The sequence below is a fragment of the Carassius auratus genome, unplaced genomic scaffold (assembly GCF_003368295.1).
Source record: "Carassius auratus strain Wakin unplaced genomic scaffold, ASM336829v1 scaf_tig00036024, whole genome shotgun sequence".
NCBI lineage: Eukaryota > Metazoa > Chordata > Actinopteri > Cypriniformes > Cyprinidae > Carassius > Carassius auratus.
Window position 1 is genome coordinate 71,096 of NW_020526280.1, and position 20,141 is coordinate 91,236.

Here is a 20,141-nt window from a genome sequence, read left to right on the forward strand (position 1 = left end):
TAATAAGCTTAAACGAAAATATTATGTAGCGGAGTATTTTTTGTACACAGTGCCGCGAACTGTCAATCACTCCTGTGCGCGTGCATCACTGTCCTCCTCGCAGCTGCAGCAACTTGCGCTCTCTCTCTTCATCAAGCTTTAAAACAAAAAGGGGACAAAAAGATCATATTGACTTTGTGCATAGGCTATAGATTAATTAGATAAATGAATATCTAAATTTGTGCCTTGCCGTCTACGGTATTTTTTTAGAACTTAGAAAAAAGATGCTGCAGCCAATGAACAGCCAGCGGGGGCTGCAGGACGACTCAACCTCCGCAGACAGTTTTTAATGTTTATCAGACAATAAATACTCAAGATTTTGCTTTAGTATAACTCACAACGAGTTTCACACACCTTCTCCGGCCACGTTGAGTTGTTGACACTTAACAGTGGGAAAAGCGACACATGCGCTATTCACTTGTGTAACTTAAGGGTGAATGGGTAATGTAGATTCTGCTCTGGGTGGGATGAATTAGGAAGCTTGCATTGTGAAGGGCGCTCTGAAAATCGGCAGTGCAGGTGAAAGATTAAAACCTCTATTAAAACAGATGTCCAAATGAGCGTACCGGTACGCTACAAGCACGTTCTGGGCGCACGGAGAGGTGGCGGTACGCTCAAGAGCTATATTTGGAAGTGGCGGTACTGAGTACCGGTGTGTACTGGCCCACTTAAAGCACTGGCAATGACTATACTTTGGAATTTTTTTGCAGTCCACTTAGAATTCAACATGGAAATCATGTTTGTTTTTTATTGGCATTGATTGTTTTGAAATTCAAATAGTACTTACATGCCTGTGTTTTTATTTCTGTAATAAATATGGCTTTCAAGCCAACAGTTAATTTGGAGGATATTGATGGTTTATTGCAGGTATGTTGTTTACATGAGAAAATCTGTGTTACAAGTTAAACAAAAATTCCAATAAACAATCATATTTTGAAGTTAAATAGTTTTTTTGTCTTGAGTTTACATTAATTATTTACATTTTACATTTACATATCCAAAAAGTTTCAGTCTTTTAATTGCGATTAATCGCTATTTAGCTGGTTCATGAGTGTTTTTCAAGTTCAGCTTACTAATTCAAAGCTCCAGTCCCCATTTGACCAGTAAATTATTCATATTATTTCCACAGAAGGAAAATCACAAATGTAAAAAAAATACATTTTCATTTCTGATGGATCTAATCCCTTCAGACACTAGTTGCTTTCATAAGACTATAAATGCAACTGTAATTGTTTGATCAGACTGGTTTGAGAGTGTATTGTATTGTACAGAAATATCTGGTTTCGTCAATTACACTGTATGCCACTGCTGAATAGTTTGTTTTATAGGAAATTATTTCTGCTTCTCTGGGCCACAAACAGTTGCTTTTAGCATGTCAATACCCAGAGCTGGGTTTAAAGTGACTGCACATACATCAAACATTGGAGACTAAAACAAATTCATGCCATTTTCTGGCTAGGTTTCAATTACAAATTTGCTGTTATTGTTTGTTTACTGCAGCTTAAGGCACGCCAGGCTATTTAACAGGGAAGTTCTCATATTGCTTTTCAAAGCTCCGGAGGTACTTGGATATTTTTATGGTTTGGCTTTTTCTAGTCAAAGAAATTGGGGAAACCCAAGCTCTTCCACTGGCATTCCTTTGCATTTTTATGATGTGCTTACCAAAGGCAGCACACATTTGTTCAGTGCATCCACTGGAAAACTGGAGGAAAGTCAGGGGAGATGATGCCGTTTCATGTATGTGATGAAGGCCATGACAAACTGCTTCATTTCTCTTTGTCTTTCACTGTAGAACTTTTAGTTTAGATGTGAATTTATCCAGTGACATTCAGAAAGATCATTTCATCCGTGTTTATGCCTGCTGTGTTTCTGCTGTACCCCCTCATTTGAAAGGAATGAGATGCATTTGGAGTGTGAGAATTGCCTGAAAAATCAAATCAGTTTTAGAAGTTTTTAAGCAGATAGGCACAGCATGAACTATAATTTTAAAAGTGTCAACATAAAATGAGAATGACAGTCAAATGCAGTCCTGAGAAAAAGTAAATAATAAAGCTTGTTCATTCAACACTTTTCACAAAATCTAATCTAACTTGCACTCTCTGTGTGTACTGTGTGTATTTTTTACAAGTGCAAAAAAGGGAGCTGCCTTTATATCTCATTTGTTGAGAATACATCATCTCTGGCCTGAAAGTTCGAGAGCAATGGCCGGTTGCATAAAACCACAAGTCAGTTACATATAAATATAAAAAGGTAGTTTGATTGGAATTTGAACCCAAATAGTCTGATTACCTCTAACTAACTGCTAGTGAGTCCAAGTAACATTGGTGAGCATCTAACTGTGATTTGAGTGCATTTCAGTCCATTGTTTCATTACTTTAGTATAACAGGAGCTTTAAAACTGCACAGTCAGCTGCTATCCATTCAACCCCCTTATGTGTTTCTAAGCTAATCTAATGTAGGGTGTATTGATCTTTTTCAAAATGGCCCCAAGGTAAGGCTACATTCTCTCAGACTGTGATTGCAGTTTGGGTGAGTAGAATTTGTAAATTAACTGGCAGCATAATGCAATTCAATGACTTTGGAGACTTGCATGGCAAAGTAATCAGGTCCATTTTGTGTTCTCAAGCTTTGCTGAGGAGGGCTAATTACCTTCTTCGATGTGAGTTCCGGAGGTCATCGTTATCTATACAGCTCAGAGAATGTTGAAATAGGAAAGTAGAAAGAAAAGGTAGAAAGTCCATAAAAAAATTTAACATTTTATATATATAAAGGTGCTGGTCATTAGGATATCATCAAAAAGTGGATTTATTTCACCAGTTCAATTCAAAAAGTGAAACTTGTATATTATATCCATTCATTACACACAAACTGATATATTTCAAATGTTTATTTCTTTTAATTTTGATGATTATAACTGACAACTAAGGAACATCTCAAATTCAGTATCTCAGAAAATTAGAATATTACTTAAGATCAAAACAAAGAAAGAATTTTTTGAAATCTTGGCCAACTGAAAAGTATGAACATGTAAAGTATGAGCATGTACAGCACTCAATACTTAGTTGGGGCTCCTTTTGCCTGAATTACTGCAGCAATGCGGCATGGCATGGAGTCGATCAGTCTGTGGCACTGCTCAGGTGTTATGAGATACCAGGTTTTCAGCTCTTCTTTATATATATTAAACTGAGGATTTGGAATAGAAAAGAGGAATATTCATACAAAAGAAAATCACAAATGAGATCTCTTTACAATTTTTTTCAAAGTTTCTCCTAGAGAAAAAAGTTTTCTCCTAGACATCAAATGAATCTTCTGTTTCTCGGAATTAAATGAAAGACTCCATGCAGTAATCTTACATGTGTCTGCACTACTGGTACATTTACACAATAACCATGTCCTATAAAATGGAAAAGGATTTCCTTTGTGTTTTTGAAAAGTTTTGCATACAGATGACAACTTTGTCAAAGTGATCCCCATTCACAAAAACTGCTGTATTATGCATGCCAGGTCAGTAGTTGGCGATGCCACTCTGTAAATAAGTGCATGACCTCATCATTTTTATAAAATCAAATTTTAATATGATGATAATGATAATGGTATTGTTTTTTAAAAACTTGAACTTTGAAATCCATTTTCAAAAGTTTGAATTTTAAGGACCCCAAAACACTTTTGTGTAAACGAATGACCACAATAATGAAAAAAGTTTTCAGTTTTTTGTTGAAATTGGTGTTGTAAACACCCTCTTAAAGAGAATGCAACAACATCTCAGATATAGCAATCTTATGTCAGAGATTTTAATATGACCTCAAAAATATATAATCAATTCTTGTATGACAAAATCTAACTAATACAAGTTACATTAAAGCATGCCATCAGTTTCCTCATTTGTGCAATATTCCTCCTGAGGAATTTTAAGGAAACTATCTAAAACAGCATGGATACATAAAAACTGAGAAGTCCATTTAGTTTAATAATAAAGAAAACAGCAATAGCATTATCACCCTCTGTATTTGGAAGTCAACAATGCCAATCTACATATATATAGTTGTTTTGTAATTTACAAATGACAGATATAGGTAATAGAATGAGTTTTCTGGAAGGCACATTCAGAGGTTGGAAAGAACAAATGCAACAAGTAGAACACCTCTAGCAATAGTATGACCAGAGCTCATGGCTCAGGACTCTAAAGGTGGTAAAGGTGGATCAGGACTGTGAGGAGGCAGATGGCCCTGGTGGGGTAGGAGCCATACAATTTCATGCTGAATTTTGTACAGATGTGTCTGGGGTAACTGAAGCGAGAGGCTGCAGGAGTCAGTGACAGCCTTGATTGATACTCTCAGAGTCCCACTGCGTCCTTGCACATAAAAAAAAAATCTCTTCGATTTACCTCCCTGAGCAGTTAAAGAAATAGTTCACTCAAGAGTGAAAATGCTGCCATCGTTTGCTCATTTAACCTTATGTTATTCCAAACCCATATGATTTTCTCTCTTTTTTGTGCATGTGTGATACCAACAGAAACATTTTGAATAATTTTTGCTCTCCATGCAATTACAGTGAATGGGGGATGGAGCTTTTAAGCCTCAAAAAGGATGCAAAAAAATCAAATTATCATAAAAGCAGACTAGTGCGCTATACTTTTAAGTCTTCGATACCATAAGATAGCTTTATATGACAAACACACTGAAATTTATTTCAAAACTCATGAATCAGGTCATGAGTTTTAATTATTCAGATCAGTTTTGTCAAATGGATGATGTGAATATGACTTAGAAGAATAATGTGTTCACCAAAAAAAATAAAATAAAAAAAAATACAGCAAGGGGGTCTAAACAACTAAAATTTCAGTCAATCCCATAACTGACTGTTTCAAAAAGACCTGAAAATATAGTGAACCACTTTTTTTGGACTTTTTTGATCATTTTTGATTATAATAGTCTAATTTACATGAATTACTAGTAAATAATATTCTTCAAACATTCACCTTTTGGGTTCAACCAAAGATAGAAAGTCATTTGAGTAACATTTGGAAGTGAACAATGACATTATTTTAATTTCAGGACGAAATAGTTATTTAAAAAAAAAAAAAAAAAAAAAGTATTTGAAACTGAATCTAGTTTGAACTTTCCATATTTCATCACAGAAAACTGAGAGAAACGAGTGTATAATCCAGAGAAGAATACATTTCAAAAGATTGGACTGAATGATGGATATTGATGGGATACAGCTGGTTAAAGGCTGATTGACCTTCTCTTGTTCTCTCTCTCTCTCTCTCTCTCTCTCTCTCTCTCTTAAACACCAGTGTGTTGGCTCTATTGACAGAACATGAATGAGTTCATCAATCAATTGACTGCATTATGGAGCAGGTCTTAATTATGCCTCAAATAACAATCCTTCAGTAATGAGCAATTAAGCCAGAATACATAACAAAGAAACACATGGATTCCAGGCACCCTTTATATTTACATCTACCAAATTTTTTTATTCAATTTGGAACCTGTGAACTGACCTTTATTTATTTATTTACTAGCAAACCATGCAAAATGGATTTATTCAGCACAGTCTGAAACAAACACTTTAATCATGCTTGCAATCAGCCCTAAACTTTCTCTTGGCAAGTGAACTAAACTTTTTGGCTTCTTCACAAATAAAACGCATGCTAGTAAAAAAAGAGAGAGAGAGGAAGGTACCGATGAGTACTTTTCCATTTATTTAAACCACTATGCCATTTCCTTGGAAGGTATGAAATTCCCAGCTGATGAGCCAATAACATGCTGGTGATGCACTATTTGTGTGATTCATTGGTTGTTGAAAAATTTAACAGATGTTTCATTACCAGGACATTTGTTTTGTTCAGTGCATTCTTAATTTGCCAGATTTGAGTTTGTGGCGCTCCAAATAAAATGAAATGAAAATGTGAATAGCAAACCTCAAAAATCCATCATGCTTTGCTTTTTCCTTCTGTAGAAAATCACATAAGAACATCCAAACTCATTTCCAATCCGCAACCTTTCAAGCGTTGAGCTGATGTACATTTGGATCACTTTAGGTACTTTAATGCTGTCTTGATATCAATTACAGTATGAGAGAATGAGAGAGATTTTACATGACTCCAAACTGCAGTTTGGTTTGATGTCATTTAAAAACTCACATTAAATTCATTTGTGAGGAAGTGTGGAATTTCCCCACATTCTCAGTACCGCCCCTCACTTTTGATGATGATTGACAGGTCCTGCCCATATCCCCTGGCTGTCCGGCATTTTTGCGTTTCCTTTTACTGTGAAATCACAGATACAGAAGAAAATATACGATTAGGATGGACAATATCAACATCACAAAATGGACTGTGCCCCTTTTGTCTAGTATTTTACTGTCAATTCTATTGATTCAATTTGATGCCACCAAAAATACAAGTCTACATTACTGTTAACGGAAGCACGTTCATATGACTGTTTATGCAGGGAACCCTAAACAGAAGTAATGAACACTTTCTTTATGGAGATTGTGATTTTTCAAATATAATATTTGTTTAAAATCAGTTCTCAGAAAAACAATTTTAAGTCATGAATTATCAACTGAACACTTAATTATGTTTATTGTTCAGACCCCAAAAACACAAAGGTTGAACAAAGGTGAACAGTGTCATCTTGAGAAAAGAAATCAATATATATTAAAATGTATCCCTGTTTTCACACTATAGACTTCACATGAAGATAAATTATATAAATATGGCTACTGGAAAAAAGCTTTGTGTTCTAAACAGACATCTTTTTTTTTTTAATGAGCTGCTAAAAGCTCTTTAGATAGGACTCAGTGACAGCCTGTGCATTAAGCTCAGTCACACCTTGTAACTTGAAGGAGGCCATTGGTGTGGTTGCCCTTGTGTGGAAGCCAAGAAGCCGACAGTGACCCCTCAGTTTAGGCTGTTACTGGAGGAGAGAGCCTAGCAAGAGCCAGTATGTCTCAGGAAGGATAATGGTGGAAACTGACACATGTGGAGCCAGTTCTTTTGCATCCATTGCTGCTATCATCCCAGTGAGTCTTATCGGTCTTATTGAGGGGTGACAATGGTGAGGCTAATGGTACTTACGGGTCCAAATTGAAGTTTGGAAGAAAATCTAGACAACAGACAAAGTAGACTGTAATCTGAATCTGAACACACTCAGAAGGATTTTAAAGCCCTACTGCTTGAGATTAGATAAAATTGAGCAAAGACGACAAGAGGCCATGGACTTCAGAGGCAACTGGGAAATTGCTCTAAGGGGGACAGAAAGAGAAGACATCCACAAGGACAATTAGCAACAGTGGGTGTCATTCACTATTCCAGGCATACACACATATTTATTTGCACAAATCATGATCCATCAGTAAGCTGAATCTTTAAGATTATTATTATTTTCTTTTATATATATATATATATATATATATATATATATATATATATATATATATATATATATATAAAATATAAATCATTTTAAAAATTTATTTTAATAAGTGTGAATGTTTTATGAATATATAACATTTCACATTTACTTCCACATTTCACAACTTTTCATTTACTATGCACAGATACATATTTGTGAAAATCATGATTCATGAAGTTGAAGCTTTAAGATTTTTTTTCTTATAAAATAGAATTAAAACCATAAAAAAATCAAAATGTATCCAAAATGTAAAATAAAATTCAAAGCATATATATATATATATATATATATATATATAAACGCTAAATTTAAGAAAGTGTCAAATGTTCATAGAACATAAATATCTATAGAAATAAATAATAAATATAGTATCTATTTATTATTTAATAAAAAAAAATAAAAAAAAAAAAAAATATATATATATATATATATATATATATATATATATATATATATATATATATATATATATATATATGCATATATATTTATATATAGTATAAATTATAAATTATATATATACATGTATGTTTGTGTATTTGTATATACATCATAAATATACACAGTACACACGCAAAAAAATATTTTGGATGCAATTAATCGCGATTAATTGTTTGATAATGTAAAAACATGCACAACATTTTTTTATTCATAATTATTTGAAAATGTTAACGTATGCATATAAACACAAGAATAAAAACATTTGCATCTGTACAAATGTTCGTCAGAAAGTCCTCATATGGAGATGGTTTGGGTGTGTATTATGCTAATTACTATCTTCAGGCATGCACTCTCCAATGTGGATTCATTAACATTTCAAGAAAGGTAAGAACAAATTTATGCATGTATGTAACCAGAGATCCTTTTATGTGCATATCAGCATGCAATTTATTCATGATGAACATGGTGAAAAGTCGGGAGCGCACACTGAAATACGAAGAGCCAGTTTTCTAGACCACCACAGCCACATAAGGAAACAGATGAGTGAATTGGTATTTGCTGAAAGATATCAAGACATCATAAGTGGTTGGATTTCGGAACTATCAAAGTCATGCCTCGAGCAAAAGAAGATGGTTTACTTCCTTCGGAAGGAACCGGCTCTTTTGGCTATGCTCATGTGAAAATACAACCATGTGTGGATGTTGTGTGATGTGGATGGTTGAGTGTGCGTGTGCTAGAGACTAAAGGAGGGGAAGTATGGTTCCATCTGTTTTATCCATCTGTCCATCATTGTCTGTTCATACTTTTAGACTGTAACCAGTCTCTCTTTCCCTTCACTCTCAATTTGAATGTTCATATGGTGATATGTCTAAGTCTGTGGGTTTGCATTACTATGTACCCAAACAATATGCCAGGCTTTTAAGTGCAAAATTGCCACTATGTTTTAAGTGTTTATTTTTGTATCTGCCATTTTAGTGTTTGCAAGTGTATGTATTGTATTTTTGTCTTCATATATGTACTTTACTGAATATCGGTCTTACCATTCCAAACCTATTCTCTCTAAAGAACGTCTCTGATAGGGGAATTGATCGCCTGTGGCCAGGAAGTTCTCCTTGTCAACACCAGCTCTCTTGTCATCAGCCACCCAGATTTTGTCCTCAGATGTGGCTCTCTTGCCTGAAATGTCTCATGCCTGCGTTGTGTTTCTGTCTGCTTGTTGCCTGGTTGCTCTTGACAAGAAACCGCTTGAAAGTTGACCCTTACTGTGGGAAAAAATAAAAAGAGGAAAAACTAAGAAACCAATATTTCCAAACAAATAAATAAATAAATGTTAACAGGTTGTCCCATTTTCCATGACCATGGATCATGGGCACAGGTTGGCCACACAAGGATCCAGCAGCAGGGTTTCTGACCATTTACGAACAGTGTCAATTTCTTTGGAATATTGGGAGAAAACAAAGATATTAGATCTTTCCTGCTTGCATCCTATATCCCAAAGCTCAGAGTGGGATTATCTTTATGGAGAAACATTGGAATTGAACATTGAAACTTGACTTAGTTTCTACATTTCTATTGATTTCCATGTTCTTTGTATTAAACTTTATTTTAGAAATTGTTATTGTTTATATTTTAATGCCCTTTTTAAAGTTTGACTTGTTAAAGTCACATTAAAAGTGCAATATGTACTTTATGAATTACTTGTGCAAATAATGATTTAAAAATTAGTTTTACAGTGCAAAGGAGAAGAGTCTATAGTTTCAGAAACTGTCAGCATTGAAAATAAAAAAACCCTCTGATGGGCACTGAGTCCAGAGTTTGCATTACCAGCACTGTTGGGAACGTTACTTTAAAAAAGTAATTAGTTCTAGTTACTCACTACATGTTCCAAAAAGTAACTGAGTTAGTAACTGAATTACTCTATAAGTAAAGTACTATTTGCATCACTGTAAAAAAAAAAAAAAAGTCAAAGAATTATTATTATTATTATTATTATTTTGGAGCAGTTTTCACAAGTCACAAGTATTATCTTTGTAAGAAAAGTGTTTTTGGCCACTAGCTTTGTAGATGCGTGTGTCACATATTACATGAACACATTACATGCACGTTCTTGCCTTTGAACACAATGAATTTGAAATAGTGCTTATATCTCCACCTTGACAATGCCAACTTTTCATCGAGTTGCTCCCGACTCGCCATCTCTGCTGCTGCTGCTCTCGCGTGCGTGTGTGCACTGGCTCTGATTGGCTACCATGAAACACATTACTCTGCCTCAGCCAATTATAATCGCTTATCTTGTTATTAACCCACCTCCTCACTCGCTGTGTGAGCCAGGGGTGCGTTCGGATTACAGTTTACTAAATCAATGCATAGTAACGCACCACATTTAACGTCCAGTAATGTTAACGGCGTTATAACGACGGGAAAAGTAATTAGTTAGATTACCCCGTTACTGAAAAAATAACGTTGTTACCTAACCCCGTTCTTTTAAATGCCGTTATTCCAATCACTGATTACCAGTAACAAAAATATACACATTTCTACCTGAAATTAAAGATTCTTAAGAAATGTTTGGCCAGACAGAACAGGAGTTAATAAAACATAGCACTGTCAAAAATAAGAGAATCCGCAATGCTCAGTACGGCAGCTCTAGAAATTTAAGTCAAATCTCCTTAAAGGAGACATAACATGATTATAAATCGTTCATTTTTAAAAAACTGCAATGCTTGGGTCTGAATTCCTCATTATTATAGCTCCACAGGCCCCTTTTCTACCCCTTTTCTGATGTTCTTCTAAAAGCAACTTATTTTGGTTCGGTCTCTTTAAATGCAAATGAGACACTTCATACCCCGCCCCTTCTCCAGGTTGCAGAGGTGACACTCAGTTCAACTCCACCCCGTTCAGGCATTTTTGTAGTTTGATAGCAGAGATAAGATTATCTCGCGGCACAGAAACTTTTTATTCACACGTTATTAACAAAATGTCAACAACGGAAGACTTGTCCATCCAGCCTTACATGTTCGAGCCAGAGTCGGACTCGGAGAAAATTAAGACGACGAACCTGCAGAACAATAATAATAATTCAGGGAAAAAAAGCTTTAGATCGCCTCTTCCTCTCCATGATTACCTCCTCTGCTCAAATCACTTTGACGTCATGAAAAAAGTTGTGAGTTCATGGTCTATGGCTGGGACTCGGAGCAGGAGCATTGATCGGGGGCATCATTAATGTCGAGGGCATACAATATCGATTGTTCATAAAACTTTCTCGAGTGGAACCGGTTTTCAATTCCCATCCCTAGTCATGACACTCAACAACAGTAATACTGCTACAGACGTGTACTTGAAAAAAAAAAAAAAAAAGACAAAGGTACTGCTAAGCCATGAACACCATGTGTTTTACGAAGAACTTTACTATTTTTAATGTTATTTACAGCTTACCTAAGTGCTGTGTTCGTCGTCTCCAAAGAGAGAAGGAATTGACCCCTCAATCAGACAAAGTCTATCGGCAAATCCTTCTTTATACTGGCGGAGGTTGCTGAAGTAGTTGTACTCAAAGCACTTTGTGCACAAAAAAATGTCTTTACCGACAGATTTGGGTACATTTCTGTGAAAAATAAAACTCAACGAGACACTTCGAATAGGTTCTGATGCTTGGAGACGGTGTAATGAAGCGTGTGGGTTACTACATCCAACAACCACACATTTTGACTTACCCTCTTTTGCATCTTTGAGCTTGGACTACAAAATCGCAGCGAGAAATCACAATGGCGGATTGCTTGAAGTGGTGGGTTGGGAGTCAGTGTTCTTATTTGGCAGTTCTGCCGCAAATACTGTGACCTTATTGTAAAAAAAAAAAAAAAAAATAGAGAACAGATAAATCAGAACAGGTTGCAAAATATGACCAAAACAGAATATAAAGATATCAACGAAGCACCTGAAGAGACTAATTTCAAATTTTCAGTAGTTCTAAACACTCCAAATATACAACAAAATGCATTTAAGGGCTAAAAAAGTGGATTTATCATGATATGTCCCCTTTAAAGAAGCCATTCAACCTTTTTTACACTAGAGAATGCACAAGTTGGATCAATTTATTGTGTTATTCACATTTAAAGCCAAAATGTATGTCAATGTACTGCTGGTTTGAAATATATCATTGAAACAATCTTGAGAACTAGTTGGACATTTCGTTTTGTCCCCATACAAATAGATAAGAGCTGATCCTGACTCCTGCTTACATTAAAAAAGAGCTGCCTGAGGGTTTTACAAAGATGGTCACCAAGTGGGCTGACTTGCCTTAAAGGGACTTTGGTATGAAATTCCATTAGACATGAAGACACGGCTACAGCCAGGCAACAACTTGCTTATTTGTCCTTCTGTGAATGAAAAAAGGGAGGGGGAGTGAATTTGTGGCCATTTTCCATGCTGTTAAGGCTTTTGTATTATTATTGTCTACGCTCATGTGTTTTGCTGTTCACTGAAGCTCGTAAGCCCCAAAGACATTAAACACAAGCGATGTATTTAATGTCTTCGGGTATTACATCCTTATCAAGCCGGATATGGAGACACATTAAAGGGAGATATTTTAACTGCTCTTTAAATCCAGAGGATCAACAACCAAATGCGAAGTCCACTAATCTTATTTGAAAAGGCCTGAAGCATCGAGAGACGACAGAATGGTTTGTATTAGCCAACTGAAACCGATTTACCAAACTCTCCAGCCAAATGTACAGGAGATTAGGGGGAAAGACAGAAAATGGGATTCACGGATGGGGAGTAAGCTATGGGTTTGACAAATCCAGGGAAGACACGCTCTGTGTGTTAAACATGCATATATTTGTGAACACATGTTCAGTTTTGCACCACACTATGGCATAAAGTAAATAAAAAGCATTGTAAAACTTAACCAAAGGGAGTTCATTTTTGCACAATCTTCATACCGGGAGAAAAACTAAGAATGAATAAAACAAAAGTAATTAATCACAGACTGCCAGCCTTCTCGAACCAACTGGAAAAACTGAGTACAAAACGGAAAGGCTTAAGGGATGTCAAAACATCTAAATGAAGTGGCCTGTGAGTCTACTGACAGTAATGTGATCGTAAACCAAACAATAGTAGAATTAAAGATCTATGATATTTGTAGTGAATCTGAGGCATGCACAGTGGTTTTAGACTTCCCATGTGGAGAGATGGAAAATCCTAGTAGGATGAGTGTGCCTTTTGTGTGCTTCTCTTTCAAACATGAAAGGGACTCCTGGGATTCCACTCCAGCTTCAGCAATATTGAGTATCTGTAAGCATGAAACCACAGAAAAAAAAAAATTGTGTTGACAAGACTTATTTAATGTGAAGGATGGAGTGCACTTGTAAGTGCATATCAGCAGAGCGAAGAATTGAGTCGGTAATAAAAGCAAAATTAGATTTAAAGCGTTTGGATAAAATGTCAGAGCTTCGGCAAACAATCTGAATTTAAAGCATAGTGCACAGAATCGTATATTATAGTAAATATACAAAAGGTTGACAGCTTCATTTGATCGAATTACACATCCAATAGCCCAAACGTCCAGATAACTGGTTCTCAACTGGTTTGTTTTCAGATAATTCTATATTGATTTCATGTGAATTATTTCATTTTAGGTCTAAATTTAACAGCTGACATAAGAGGGGAATCATATGCCATGCTGTTGGTTCCAGGCAGTTTTATACTATTGAAATTCATTCTGTAATGGGTTTACAATGAAAACTAACCTTGTTAAGTAAGATATTCCAGAACTGAGACATAAAGAAGCCTTGGGGCATGGAAGTTTGGCTATATCACTGCAAATTTCAATATATCATATTATACAGATATTTATGGCAGTATTAATCATGGATAACTATTAGAACAGAACGTCTATACATCTGGCATTCCAGAAAATGTCTCCATGCCATTTTCATGGGATGTGTGCATTCATGGGCATCAGTGAACCGTCCATCACTGGAGCACAGGGAATGAATGAAACATGGCAAACAACTGAGAGCAGAAGTATGCCAACAGCAATGTGTGGATTGGATTCTGGGACGCAGTTTAGTAGTGAAGAAGATGTACAGTAGAGGTTCAGTAAAAACCATAGAGCTGGTGCTGTGCTTCAAGCCGAGACCAGAACGGAGAAGGGGGAATAATTAACCCCTGAGACAGAAACCGGGCAGTTGTAGAAGACATTACCGAGAACGACACTAAGAATGGAGGGATGAACTTGAATTAAAGCATGACACTTGTTTTTTTTTTGTTTTTTTCATCATCTTAGCACTAGGAGGGAAAAATGAACCTTTGTGTATTAAGAAAAAACGTTCAGCCATTAAAATCCAAATAAACACAAATTTAAAGAATGCATGTCTCAAATTCAGCTGATGCTGTAAGTACATGGTCTGTTGGTTCCTGCAGGTGTATAAAATAAATGAAAAGTGCTGAGAACCAAACATTGGCTTCACAATTAAGCAGAAAACATAATTTCTCAGACCAAATATTCTGTTTTTTCCCAGAGTCCATGCCTTTCTATCACTTCTACTGCGAAACTGAGATGCCTTCTCAAGAAAAACACAAAAATTGAAGACATTACTTAACCCTCACACTGTGTTCCGGTCAGTTTGAGCCAAAGATGATTTTAAATTTTATTTTTTATTTTTTTTCCTGAAAATTCTAGTTTATGTTATCGCATTGGACTAAAACTTACTTCGTTCACACAGGGAATATCAACTCCTCTCCCCCAAAATGTACATTTTTTATACTGTGGACAAACTGTTAAGAAAAAGAAATACAAAGAGATTTACAAGCCATTTTTAAAGACCAATAATTTTTGACCAGGAACACCAAACCAGGTTCCTGAGATTTTCAGCACAGCACAAGGGTTAATATTATAACATAGTCTTCTTTTGGTCAAAGACTTTTGTTTTACATATTTAAAATATATATATAATATATATATATATATAATACCTCTTCTTTATGCTTATACATCCCTCAACCCCCTTCCGCCTGCACTTTGCTGACCAGTGTGCTTTAGGAGATGCTGACCTCTGACCTCTGTCTGCTCTGGTGGTCAGTGTTGAGGCCATTGAGAGGCCATTGTTGGGTCCTCTGGAGGAGGCTTTGTGTGGCTGGGACATGACTGATGCTGCGTGACCCCTGCAGTGGTTGACTATGTTCTCTGATGCTGGGGCAGCTTCTGTAATTAGCCAGGATTAGTCCCCTGACAGCTCAAAGTCACGGCCCTCCCACGCTCCCAAAAACATCATTCTCTCATTTCAGAACTGAAGGGGCTGGCCTTCATGATTTACACTTTTTATGTTGGCTCAGGATGTAAGGGTATGCATATGAAGAGGGGATGAAAATGGTCAACAGTATTAAAATGACTGAGCCTAGTAACCCCCCATTACCACAATTACTGCTATTGTAAAATAATACATTTTGTGTGATCTCTTTCAAACAAGCTAATATTTTTTTTAATCTATTGAACAAATTGGTCCATTAAACTGAAGTCGATTATAAAAAGTAATAATAAAATAAATAAATAAATAAATGTGCAGAATCAATACTAACTTTCATAAGCCAGATCTGTTCCTGTCTGAGATTCTGTGGTACTTTGGTCCATCTCTCTCCTCCTCCTCCTCTCTTCTGTCCATTAGGCAGTTTTCCCAGAGTGTCAGCTGAGTGGCATCAAGCCGTCCTTTCTCTTCCTCTCTCGGTTTCTCTCTGGGGAGCTCTTCATGGAGTTCACGCCACCCAGGCAGGGCTGTGAACTGATGAAGTGGGAAACATATTGCATATGTTATAGATGAGACACTTCTCTTTTCAGTCCTCACAGCCACTGTAACGAGTTTCCTCAGGGCATAAGCACTTATCCTGCTATATGTTGCTCAATGTTAGGATTGTTCTTGATTATTTAGCTTATTATTAATGTTAGGCTTGTTCTTGTTTATTTTTCATTTTAATATTTTTAGAAAATGTATGCAATTCACTGCAAAAAAAAAAAAAAAAAATCTGTTTTGAAGAGCTGCTATAAAACAGATTTATTATAGATTTCCTGCATTTACAGCCAGCATAGCAACACATAATTAAATTTGAAAAGTGTTTTTATTTTATTTTTATAATAATTACAGACCGAATATTTGTATACACACCTATTATTAATACATTTAATGATCCACCTCATGCTTATAAACATACAAAAATTAGTTGATTAACAATTACATTTTCTCTTTTAAGTCTTAAATCTACAAAAGAATAGAATCAGTTAATATATCAGAGGTCTGGCATGGTTTGGCTGCTTGGGATTTTAATGAATTATTGACCGCAGCTTGGGTTTCTGGCCAGAACAGATCAACAGCTTAGCCAAAAGATCAACAGTTGGTCGTCTCATCAGTTCCATGACTTCTTCTGTCCAACTGCCTGTGGTTAATATGACTTCAGTACACATATTAACAGCAAACAAAATCATCCTACCAGTCAAAAGATTGAACTTCCAGAGGGAAAACACATTCTGGAGGGATGCCAGTTTGGAGAGAGAGGATATTGATTATTAAACCAGTCCTCCACATGAACAATGCATGTTTTGCAGATGGATGGCTTGTATCATATGACCCAAACATGTCAAGGTGATTCTTAAACAATGGCGCTATACATCCAAACAGAAGCTGACATGTGTGATGCTGACAGGCCGTCCAGTCCCTTTGAGCTTCTGAAGAATGATTATGTAAATGCAAGCATTCTTCACACACGCCTCTTCTTGTGCCATTGTTTTTGTCTTATATGCAAAATATAAATAATCTATTGATCAGTCATTCACCCTTCAAGCTGTTCGGGGCCTGATGGGGCATGGCATGGCACGGGTCTCTTTCCCCCTCGGGGTCAGGATGGGCATTGAAATCAGTTATTGGTAAAGCTGTGCAACAAGAACGTGCAAAGTAACGAGTCTGCATGGTTTTGCAAGTATTGAGCGTACGAGCCTCTAAAGAGAGTGAGTGTGTGTGTGTGTGTGTGTGTGTGTGTGTGTTAGACCATGCAGAGAACAGACTGCATCTCTCAAACAGCATGGCTCCTATTGGGAATTGATCAGTTAACACCAAGAAACCTGGCAGGACTCCAGAGACGGCAAGCAATTACAGACAGACTAAAAATCATCTCTGCAATGTTTATTCAACCTGCCTCACCCGTTTCAACTCAATTTGAAAATGTATTTTTTATACTGATTAAATTTGCTAATGGAATGAACAAATGTCCTAATATAAGAGTGATTCTGACCTTAAGGGAATGCTACTGGAATTCTGTTATATTTTGGAACCAATTTGAATGAGATCAAACAAGAATCCTCTTAGAATCAAATAAGATCCCAGTGGATAAACAAGCTAAGTTTATGTTTTTAGGTGTGTCAAGTGATTGCAATTTTTAAAAATCAAATGAATGACGTGATATGCTGATTACATATTTGAATTAATCACAAATATAAATACTTTCTAAGAAACCCCTCAAAGATATTATATCATCATTATTATATAATATATTAAATTAATGCTAATGATGCTTATCCATTATTTATTAATATTTAAACATTTAATATTTAATCTTTTTTATGTAAACTTTATCTAAGGACTCTTGGTTCCTAAATACATTTCATTAAAATTTATTCTAAATTCTAAATTCCATTTTTCATTATGATTTACTGACATGACCACCGATCTATAATAGATTATATATTATTTCATTATTAATAGATTATTAGTTTGCGTTCATAGGATTTATTATGGATTCCCTGCATTTATGGCCAGCAAAGCAACACATAGTAAACTTCGAATAGTTTTTTTTTTTTTTTTTTATAATAATCAGACCAAAATTTTATATTTCAAATTTTAATATTTTTTATTTAACCTTTATCTGAGGACTCTTGGTTCCTAAATAAATTTCATTAGAATTTATTCTAAATTCTACATTACATTTCTCATTATGATTTACTGACATGACCACTGATCTATAATAGATTATGTATTATTAGATTATTAATAGATTATTTATATTACAGATTATAAATTATTATATTGATCAGTGGACATGAAATAAATATCTTTATTAATTTGGCTAAACTGACTATTTTATCAAGTATATTTGTCAACTCATTTATTTTTTATAATTAATATTAGCTTGTAAATATATAACTGCAACTGTGTTGGAATAATAAGATACCGCCTTGGTAGGTTACAGTCCCTGGATGTGCAGTTCTTTGTAACTTTGGACGTGAAGCATATGATACTAGATTTGAATGGTACTTTGTTTTTTACATTAATGGAATAACTAATTTCCATGTGAGTGAGTCATTTATGAGACAGAGAACATGATTTCCCCTGTCATGGTGTCATGCTGTTACAATATAACAATCACAGAGCAAATTTCATGCGTTTTACAACAAACAGAAAAAAAGTCAATTACATGCAAATAAGCACAGCGGAAAACAGCCCTTCCTGCTCACACGAGCACGTACCTCAAATGAGAACCATCTGACCTCAGACACCCCCCATCGCTGGGGAGAAGGCCCAAGTTTTGTCATAAATGCCTCCTCCGTCTTCAGGGGCCCTGAAAAACAAAAGGTCTCAAATGACTTTCATACGGCTGTGAAATTAAGCCTCATGGAAATCAAAAGGAGAGATGAAAAGAAGACACGGTAAAACAACTAGCTCTCTTCACAATCAGTTGGAAATGAGTAAAATCACATGAACAGATGGTGAGGACTACAGTCAGACATGTGTGCTCATGCCATGACTTGGTATTATAATTCGAAACTACTACTGTAGTAACTGTACCTCTGTACAATAATGAAATGTTTTTTTATTTTATTATATTTGTTTATTATTATAATTTTTTTGGACCCAAAAGATAAATTTTAGAGGTGCTCACTTTTACTGTTGCAATCTACACAACATATTGGCAATATTGGCTTGACCAATGTGCATCCATGCAGAACGCCCTGCAATAAGAATTCACTAGCAACCAAATAGCAACATGTATAAAAAAAAAAAAAAAAAAAAAAAAAAAAATCCACTCTGAAACAGCATTTTTTTTTTTTTTTTCAATTAAAAATCCTAAAAATTACTTGAGAAGCAACACTATGGAAAAGTGATTTCTGAGAAAGTGCCTTTAAAATTAATATAGTTTGTATTATTGTACTAGAATATTTGTCATTTGTCTTGATTTAAAAACTAACGAAAAGCTGCCAGTGCAGTATGACAAAATACAATTATTTTTAAGATACAAATCAATGAAAACATCTTGATATCGTATGCAGTGTTGCTATGTTTTAAATATTGTTTGAAATATTTTTAGGATTGTGTACTGGAAAATAAATAAAATATATTTATTGACTATATTAGTATTTTATATAAATAAAATATTTTATGTATTTTTATTCAGTAATTTATATATATATATATATATATTATATATATATATATATATATATATATATATATATATATATATTATATTATATTATATTATATTATATTATATTATATTATATTATAAGTATATCAGTATAGTTTTGCATTTGAACCACTCACATTTTCTTAAAAAAAAAAAAAAAAAAAAAAAAAACGTTTTGGCCGTTTGAAGGATAGAAGACCAGAAATGATTAAGAAGCTAAACAAACCTGGACTGATGCAAACTCTTATCTTACATGTTATACAGGAGAACCACAATCCAGCATGCCTAGTGCTAGACTCACAAAAAGTATTTTTTTTCATACCAAGGTCTTCAGAAAATGAATGTGGAAACCATTCAACCATTAAATAAAACAAATCCCCAGTTTGTTGCTATCCCATCCTCCCTGACTTTTTCTCAGGACTCCAGAAGAGACAACATTATCTCCAAGGCCAGTGGGAGTTGAAACACGGAAAGAATGCCTTTGAAAAACATGGAAGAGGGGTCTGTGTGAGAGGAGAGAGAAAGCTGGTGTCTCTGCACCTGTTGTCACACACTGCTGGGGTCCAGACTGACCGCGGGACAGCGCTGGCCAATAGTTGAGGGGGGCTGGGAAGGCCAGTGGAATTTTAAACCTTAAATGACAGCTATGGCTGGGTCAACACCCCGCATGTTTCTGACAGCAGGAGTGTGTGTATGAGAGAGAGAGTTTCACCTTGTTCACTGAGGTGGCCCAGGCTTGAGGTAATGTTTGTGGCATGTTAAATATTAGCTTAGCTGTTAATGACATTAGGAGTG

At 35.3% G+C, this 20,141-nt stretch overlaps 1 long non-coding RNA gene across 1 annotated transcript; it reads right to left on the reverse strand.

Annotated features, from left to right (window-relative positions):
- Positions 1-12,702: 12,702 nt before the first annotated feature.
- LOC113082402 (uncharacterized) lies at positions 12,703-18,492 on the reverse strand. Its single transcript, XR_003282653.1, has 3 exons — positions 18,409-18,492; positions 15,477-15,676; positions 12,703-13,188 (listed from the first exon to the last, which is right to left on the reverse strand). It is a non-coding gene; the product is annotated as an uncharacterized LOC113082402 (long non-coding RNA).
- Between the last annotated feature and the right edge of the window lie 1,649 nt (positions 18,493-20,141).